Source organism: Lathyrus oleraceus, chromosome 2 (assembly GCF_024323335.1).
Source record: "Lathyrus oleraceus cultivar Zhongwan6 chromosome 2, CAAS_Psat_ZW6_1.0, whole genome shotgun sequence".
Classification (NCBI taxonomy): Eukaryota; Viridiplantae; Streptophyta; class Magnoliopsida; order Fabales; family Fabaceae; genus Lathyrus; species Lathyrus oleraceus.
In genome coordinates this window covers 335,260,257-335,270,204 of record NC_066580.1, presented here as the reverse complement: position 1 = coordinate 335,270,204, position 9,948 = coordinate 335,260,257, and positions in this window count along the sequence as shown.

Here is a 9,948-nt window from a genome sequence, read left to right as displayed (position 1 = left end):
AAATCAAGTCATTAGGTTCTATAACATAAAACCTATAGGCCTTGGAGTGCTCAGCATATCCAACAAAGATGCAAGCTACACCCTTTTCACCCAAAGTTTTCCTTTTTGGGTCCGGGAGTCTAACCACGACCCTACAACCCCAAACACGTAGAAATGTTAAGTTGGGTCGTTTCTTATACCAAAGTTCATATGGGGTAGTCTTGTTCCTTTTATTAGGAACCATATTTAACAAATAGCAAGCCGTTAACATAGCTTCTCCCCAAAACCCTTCACTCAAACCAGAGTAAGATAACATGGCATTCACCATTTCCTTAAGCACTCTATTTTTCCTTTCAGCCACACCATTTTGTTGAGGTGTATAAGGTGTCGTAGTCTCATGAATGATTCCTACGGATTGGAAAAATACAGGATCATAATATTCACCATCTCTATCTGTACGTAATGTTTTAATCAACACATTCTGTTGCACTTCAACTTCAGTTTTATAAATTTTGAATTTATCTAAGGATTCGTCCTTAGCGTGTAGCAAATAAACATAGCAGAATCTAGATGCATCATCTATGAAAGTGACAAAATATTTTTTATGTCCTAATGATGAAGTAGCATGCAAATCACATAAATCACTATGTATCAACTCAAGAATGACAGATTTCCTTGTTATACTTTTAAAAGGTTGCCTAGTGATCTTTGTTAACATGCAAGTTTTACAATTTTCTACATTTTTATCAAAAACAGAAATTAAATCATCTTTAGACATTTCATGCATTCTTTTATAATGTACGTGTCCTAGACGAGCATGCCATAACGATGAATTGATAACATTCGAAGAGGACATAAATACAGAACCAAAATCATTAGGAACTCCATTCAAATTCATCATAAACATACCATTATTATGATATCCAAATCCTACAAACACACCAGACTTCGATAAAACATATTTATCGGATTCACACACTTGCTTGTATCCAAGCTTATTTAATACAGGACCAGAAATTAAATTCTTACGTAGTTTAGGAACATACAAAACATTAAACAAAGTAATAGTCTTTCCAGAACTGAATTCTAGCACCACGTTTCCTTTGCCTTCAACGGGAGCGAAGTGATCATCTCCCATGTAGAGGACAGAACCATCTTCCACTGGAACAAGAGTCTTGAACCAGAAACAATCCTTGCAAACATGTGTTGTAGCGCCAGAATCAATCCACCACGCGATAGCATCATCCTGCACATAGAATGCTTCAGAATTTAGTGAAACTGAATGTTTAATCAAACTATTCAAATCACGAATTGATTTCTGACCTTGGCTTTCGGATTGGTCCTTAGACCCCTTTCCTGAACCACTTGCATTCGCGTTATCATGCTTTTTGCCGGAACGGCAATCCTTCTTGAAGTGGCCTGTTTTGCCACACTTCCAGCATTCTAGTTTCGGTTTCTTGTTAGCACCGAAACTGCCGTTATTGTTCTTGAAAACACGCTTCTTTCCTTTGGTTTTGTTGTTACCGTTCTTACCACCCTCTTTGACCATATTAACCGAGGGTCCAGCAATTTCTTTGCCTTTTCCTTTGTCATCCTCCTGCGCTCTTAGAGATTCTTCTATGCGCAAGTGACTTCCAAGTTGGATCAAAGACAGTTCGTCTTTTCCATGCTTCAGATTGTGTTTGAAATCCTTCCACGAAGGAGGCAACTTGTCTATGATGCTTGAGACAAATATTGTTTCATCCATCTTCAATCCGTGTTGTGTGAACTGTCCAAGGATTCAGAGGAGTTCATTGAATTGTTCCATGACAGACCTCGATTCAACCATTTTGTAATTGTTGAAATCGGTTACCAGGAACTTTTTACTGGATGAGTCCTCTGCCATGTACTTGGATTCGAGACAATCCCACAATTCCTTTGCAGATTCTATGTTTTGATAAATATCAAATAAGGGATCAGACATACCGTTAAGAATGTGCCCTCTGCATATGTAGTCGTCGTTCTCCCATTTTGATTTGCATCTCAGATTTTCAACCGTGTCTTCCTCCAGAAGTTCTGGAATCGGTGTAGACAGGACGTGCACCACCTTCAACGTTGTCAACATGAAATGCATCTTCTTTTGCCAACGCCTGGAGTCTTGTCCTTGAAACTTGTCCAATTTTCCGAAGTTTGTAGTCATCTCCTTGACGGTGCTTCCTCCAGCCATGATTATCAGAAATTACTTTGTTCGTTTGTTAGAGAATCGGGTATGATAATCCTGGATAACTTCGAAGTATTTCGACCCTATTCTTGCCTGGGTTCATGAAATCTTTGTGGGGATAATTCTTGAAGAACAATTTGTTTATGGCAAAGAGAAATGTTCAGGAATGTAGAGAGAAAGTTTGGTTTCATTATTCGTTTTAAACTGAGGCCAAATGACTCCTTATATAGGAGATCAATAACAGAAACCGAAAAGACGCAACTGTTCAGAAACGGTTACGTCGGTTGGGAAAGGATTCGAAATTCAAAAGAAAATTTCGAACGGGGCGCTGCCCCACACCCCTTGGAACCCCGTTTCAATTACTCGCATTCAATTATACGTTGGCTCGACGAGCATGCACTCCGCACCACCCCTAACTCGTTTCCAAGCTTTAACGCATAATTGCATCGGCCTATAGTAAATCACATTACTACTAAAATACATTGATGGTACTAAAATCACCAACAATAAATGCATTTTTTTCAATTTGATAGCACTATTAAGAAAGTTGAAAGATGATAGTAGTATAGTAACTAGAGAAAAATGATAGTACTAAAATAAAATTGTAAAGCATGTGATTTTATGTTATTTAAAAAAAAATTGTGGATTTTTCTTTGAATTTGTCATTCTCTTAAGTTTGTTTCTGGTTATTTATCATATTCTCTTTTAAAGTTATTGTTGGTGATAGAATTGTTTGATAAATATAATTGTTGGTGATATTATCATTATGTGAATGGTTCCTATAGGGTTGTATATAGCATTCTCTTCTTCCATCTATCTATATAAGAAAAATAAATGTTCTAGAAAACACATATTTGCCCCTTCTTCTATTTATGTTATTAAACTAAATTGAGGATATACTATGTCCAAATATTACTTTATATAGTCAAAGTCTACCACTTGTTTCATTCTAACTATCATTTACGTTCTTTTCTCTTTGCACACGTAACTACTCCTTCCGATCTCATGTTGTTTGTTTCAATTTGATTTCTCAGTTGCAATTTTTCTTTCTATACCTTTTTACAAGAATTAGTTTTTTTAGTTCTAATTAAATGTCAAACCAATAAGAGTTATTGCCATCAATTAACTAAAACACGAATTCTAATTTCCTATGCTTTCTTTCTTCTCTGTTTTTTTAATTGTGAAAATTATATGAAATTTTAAAAAAATAATATTTATTTAAATACTGAAAAATGAAAATTTGTCGACTATTTTTAAAATAGATGGACAAATGCATGTACAAAAATAGTACGATGCATGCTTGAAGTTTTATTATCTAATTATGGAAATTACATTTTGATAGTTGCAATGATTGAAATATATTAAAATTTTATTTTTTTTAATTTTAGAAATTATATGATACGAGAAAAATGAAATAGTTGATTTAAATATTAGAAAACAGAAATTTATCGATTATTTTTTAAAGTATATGAATAAATACACGTACAAGACCATTACTGATGCACATTTTCAATGTTTGCTTGAAATTTTATTACCTAATTATGAAAATTATAATAAATTTTGACAGTTGCAATTGTCGCATCTTAAAAAATACGATATTTCGCTTAGCATTCGCGCGCTCGCGAAAAAATTATACCCAACAGAGTCGCCAGCTGTCGCATCTCGAAAAGTATGATCCTTTGCGGGATGTTCTCGTGCTTGCGGAAAAATGATTAGAACAAAGTCGTCACTGAACTTTATATATTCCAAAGAAGGAAAGAGAAAATATCAATAAAACCATTAAAAGAAAAAGAAGATGGTTGTCGCAATCAAATTCGGGTTCGGGAGTCGATTACGCAAGCGAAAAGTATTAGCACCCCTCACGTCCGTTGTACTTAACGAGAACCTTTTAGTTAGATTTGAGATTTAATGTCAGCTCATGTTAATTATTTTCTTCGAATGATCAGAAGTGAAAAAGGAAAAGAAAAGGGGTCGCAAAAATGTTTTTATTAGAATTTTGTATTAATGTGTCTGACAAGATTTTAAAATCATACTCCTACATATCTTCAGGTGCGATGGAGAACTCAATGCTACATAGTTCTTTGTAGAAAATGAGTGTTAGTTGATTGACTTTAGGGAACTAATGTTTAAGTCTCATTCTAGCGGTTTAAACATTTAGCTTGTATGCTCGCACATGAGAGACTTAAGCGTTAGTTTGTCTCGCGGTAGAATGGACTAAGCATTGTCTGTTTGTGAAAAGGTTTCGATCATGTTGGGGCGAGAAAAAGATAGGTTTTATGTGTTTGAGATGTTTTGTTGGATGACGATTTCTCGAATGGTCGAGTAAGACAAATTATATCCAAACAATCGAGGAGAGGAATGGAAGGCTCTAGACCATCTCTCTTTTCATCCTTAATTGCAAAACGGGTTTGGATATTGTTAAGGTATCTTGGATGGACGATGAGTACTCGAATGGTCGAGTAAGGCAACTCGGGGAAAGGAATAAAAGGCTTCAGACCACCTCCTTTTTTTGTCCAAGGTATTATAAAACGAGTTCGCTTAAGTTTGATTATGAAAGTAGTTTGAGACGAATCAGATTAGAAGCTTTTTAATGGATGATAATTGCTTGAATGGTTGAGTAAGACAACTCATATCCAAGCAATCAATGAGAGGAATTGAAAGCTCCAGACCATCTCCATTTTCATTCTTTGAAATAATGTTTAAGTATTATTAAGTTTTTTTACTTTGAATTGGAAAAAGCGCTAGATGTTGATTGATATTTTTATTTACATTGAATCGAAATGGAATGAAATGATTTGCGGATTTGAAAATGATTGAGAAAAAATCCGCTTGGCGTTGGACCAAGGGTTTTGCTTATTAAAAAAGTTTATTCAATTATATTATCATTAATTACCAAGATGATCGACAATGCATAATTAAGTCAAGAGAAAAATGGTAAAAAATGCAAAGTTAATCGTAATGTGCTCAAAGCAGATTTGTGCATAATAACAACATCAAGGGAAGTCGTACGCAAAGATCATACCGTGATCAAAATATCATATCAATATATCAAAAATTTCAGCAGCATAACAACATATAAATGTCAAATCCACATATCAAAATCCGATTTTATCGCAATGAAATTAAAAACAAAATCAAAACAACAACAATTGTATTTACATCGATACAAATTTACTATAGCACAAAGCGCCTCACACTTGAATCGAAACAAAAATCGATGTAACAAAAACATTTACAATTTACACCAAACAATCAAGTGAGTGAATGCCGAAACGTAAGCGCAAACGAACAACATTACGATACAATTCTGGCATTCAAACCCGTAACTAAAATAAAAACCATAACCCACACCGCACATGCATGTTTACAATATTACAGTATTAACCAAAACTCAGCAGAATCAACGTAACAACAACCAATACAAACGACAAATAAAATATAATCAATGATGCAGACAAATGAAGTTGTAACAAAATGATTATCCAACGTCAAGTGGTCGCGATACTGCTTCAGAGATGTTGGTATTGTTTGATGTGGCTAACGGAACTCGATCAAAACAAGCTGTTTGATGTTGTTTGTTGTTGCAGCGGTGGCATACTAAACATATGTTCCCTTCTTCAAGCACAAAACCACTTCTCCTATTTTCAGCAAAATGTGAAAACGAAGATAATATGGTTATAAGAATCTAACACAGAAGAATGAACCGATGAAAGGTGACGGCGACAAGGTGAAAAGAAGGGGGTTTACGTGTCATCTTCCCAATGATGGCTTTTTCCCCCTTTCTTTAATTCAAATGCCTTATATAAAAAAATTTAATATTTTTTTTTTTGGAAATTATATAAATCAAGAAAAATGAAACTAGGTTCAAATATTAGAAAAAAAAATGTATCGACTATATTTAAAATATGAGAACAAATGTGCATTTTAATTGATATGCACTGAAGGAACAAATATTCTAGCAATGACATGCTAATGTAGCATGTGAAACGAAAGTGCTTGAGGTTTTATTGTTACATTGATTGAAATATAATAAAATTTTATTAAAATTTTGTTTCTTTATTTTGAATATTAGATGAAATGGGAAAATTAAATTATTGATTCAATGGAAAATGAATATTTATTGACTATTTTTTAAGTGTGTGAATAAATGTGCATATGAAACCAGGACCGATGCAAATTCAATGTTTATTTGAAATTTTATTATCTAATTATGAAAATTTTAATAATTTTTGATAATTGAAATGAGTCAAATATATTAAAATTTTAGTAAATTTTGTTTTTTTTATTATGGAAAATATATAAAACGGTAAAAATGAAATTATTTATTTAAATAATAAAAAAGGGAAATTTCTAGACAATTTTTTTAATTGTATGAAGAAATACGCATACGAAACCAATACATATGAAAATTGGATATTTGCTTGAAGTTTTATTACCTAATTATGAAAATTACAATAAACTTTTATAGTTGTAATGAGTGAAATATAAATTTTTTAATAAATTTTGTTTTTTTATTGTAATAATTATATGAAACGAAAAAAATAAAATTATTAATTTAATATTAGAAAATGGAAATTTATAAACTATGTAATAAAGTAAGTGAATAAATGCGTATACAAAACCAATATCGATGCATATTTGATGTTTGTTTGAAGTTTTATTACTTATTTAGGAAAATTATATGAAATTTTGAAAGTTGCAATGAGTCAAATATAATTAAATTCAATAAATTTTATCAACTATAATATAAGAAAATTTGATGTTGTGGAAAACATACATTTGACCTTTCCTTAAAAATGGACACATCACCAATTTGAGGACATTTTGTGTCCAAAATTTACTTTTTGCAACCAAACTATCACTTTTACATATATAATTGTGTATCAACTATCAATTCATTTGGTTTAATTCAAATAACACATGATTTTCCAAGTTGTAGTTTCAAACGAACCCTTTTGATTTTCATTCCTATTGAAGTTTCGTTTCCCAATGAAACTTGTTTCTCTCTCCGATCTAAACAATCTACCAATCCTCATTTTCTCTCTCCGAACTCATTGTATATTTCATCTTGTCTCTCTTCTCTCTCCAACTACAACTTCTCATTCATGTCAATTTTTTCCATCAACTAATCTGAAAAACCACAAAGCTTTAAGGTCGTTTGTCATTCATCTTCATTCTTCTTGATCTTCCATTTTTCAGTATTTTTTTCATTTTTTATTTTGATTGATCATAGTTTTCTACATTCTGATTCTATAAATGCATGTTTTAGAAAAAAATTGTCTGCTCAAACTAACAACTTCACATAGTTTTTTAACATCTCAATGTATGAATTTGTTCAACATATTCTTTTATTTGTTCAATGAATAAAATATTCAACATTTGTGTTTGAGTTAACTTACTTTATTTGTATCTTTGCTATGTATGTCACTTTAAATGATTTAGTATTACAACCCTAAATATATTCAAGTTAAACTTTTACCTTTAATGACACATTTGCAGGATAAACTTCAATGGCCTGGCCGTTTGAGAAAATTTGTGATATTTGTGACAAGAAAGAGTTATGTAAAATAGTTGTGAAAGTGCATCACAAATGGACCATCGTTTCTAACAACAAAGAGTCTGGAACTCATTTTTGTCGATGCAAATGTAAGTGTTCGTATTCCTTTTATTTATGCGTCTTAAATAGTGATGGTGATTTTATTTCACTTTCTACATTTCTTAAATGAGCCTTACGTTCTGTATGTAATGAATTTCTAGGGGAAAAATACTCATGTTGTTGTACTAACTGCGTTGAAAACAACCTTTGATTAAGTGTTACTCATAAACAACACATACACCATTACTAACTTTCTCCCTCAACGCAATGATATCATATTTAAAACTTCGGAACATCAGTTTAATATAAGATTTACAGTTGGAACATATGTGCCTCATATGAACAAACATGACATTCCTGGAAAAAAGCTGAACTTCGAACCTTTTTGTCGACATAATTTCTGAAAAATGAAAGAAGAATTTCTTATTAGGTTAGATATATTCATTTATACACTCATATGATGTAGTTATACTTAGTTTTTATATTATTTTATTTTGATGCCCATAATGAATTCTTGCAGCTAATATTATGTTCACTAATGATTCTTAAATGAATAGATGTTATTGGACTGGTTAAAGAGATTGATTATACCCAAATGAGTTATGGTAGCAAGAAACAATAAGTCAACTTAATTTTAAAAGACTTGGGGTAAATTATATCATGTTCTGAAATTGTCCTATTATTTTATGTTTTCCTGCTATACTTGAAGCTAGTCGGAATATACCCGAATGCGTCACATGATCGAACATACAACAGAGTCGCCAACAAACTTTATTTATCCCAAAAGAGAGAAGAAAAAATATCGATAAAACCCAAGGGAGAAGAGAAACAGTAATGGAAGTCGATTATGCAAGGGGAGGTATTAGCATCCCTCACATCCATAGTATTTCATGGGAACTGTTTTGATTGCTCTTGCTTGGATGGGTGTTGCTATATTCATGTACCTGCAAAACAGAAAATGGGTTAGAAAAAAAGAGTGCTCGAGGAGGATTGGGACCAAAGAGAAAGGGCGGAAAAGAAAGAAAAGTCCTCGCCAAAGATTTACATCCTCGTGCCTACGTATTCTCATAATGCAATCAGAAAGTCAGAGCTTGGTAGTTCGGAGGACTTAGACTGAAAGGAAGAAAGATCAATGGGGGCTATTTAAACCGGAAAATACTAAAAACTGACTGAAGTGGTGTTTAAACCAAGGCAAAAAAGAGAAATGGTGTCAAAACCAAGAAATGGGGTGTTAACCATGAAGGTTATTAACCCAAATTGTGGTGTTAAAATCAAGAAAATGGGTGTTAACCATGAAGGTGATTAACCCAAATTGTGGTGTTGTCATACCCAAAATTTACCCTCCCTGTTTTCCTTTTGCATAATTCATTTGCATGCATCAAATCATATCATGCATGACCATTGTATTTGGTCATGGGATCACAAGCATGGCCACATTGTCGATTTGTACCTTAACATTAGGGTTTCATATCGTTTTTTCTTGTCAACTAACCCTAACTTCATTAATATATGGTACTTGTTTGTTACTTTACTCATATAGGAGATCATGCTCCAAGTCAAGGCAAGACAAAGGTCTTTTGGTCAAGGGAAATGCAAGTTTGCTTCATTTTGATTCAAAGGTGGTTCATATTTTTATTCCCATGCCACATCACTAAATTTTCAATCTTTTATCAAGACTACACAATCCCTAATCAAGTCCTTATCAAGGGTTTCTTATTCTATCATCATGGTGGCTTGAAATGCAAGAAACCATCAAGTTTGCACAAAGGGGTACAAGTTGGTTTGACCTAATTTGCAAGTATGTCATGCCTTTGGTCCAAACTCCATAACTTCTTAAATTTTTATCCAATTTCCAAGATTCTTTGAGACAAATATTCCTTTTGAGTCCATATACAACTTTCATTCAAGGTTCAAACACCAATTCAATCATTAAGGACCTCATTTGTGTAAAGGACCAAGTTGCCAAAATGGGCCAAACCTTGTCATGACCCCTACTTTCCACCCTTTCCATTTTCAGCTTAAGTACCATTTTGATCCCATTATTTTTTAATCTTGTTAAGCTTATGTCAAAGATAATTTGGCCCAAATTTAGCTCAAAATTCACGAAGGAATCAAAAGTTATGTTGTCATCAACTTGGGACCTCAAAATGAGCAAACATGCCTCAACTTCCCA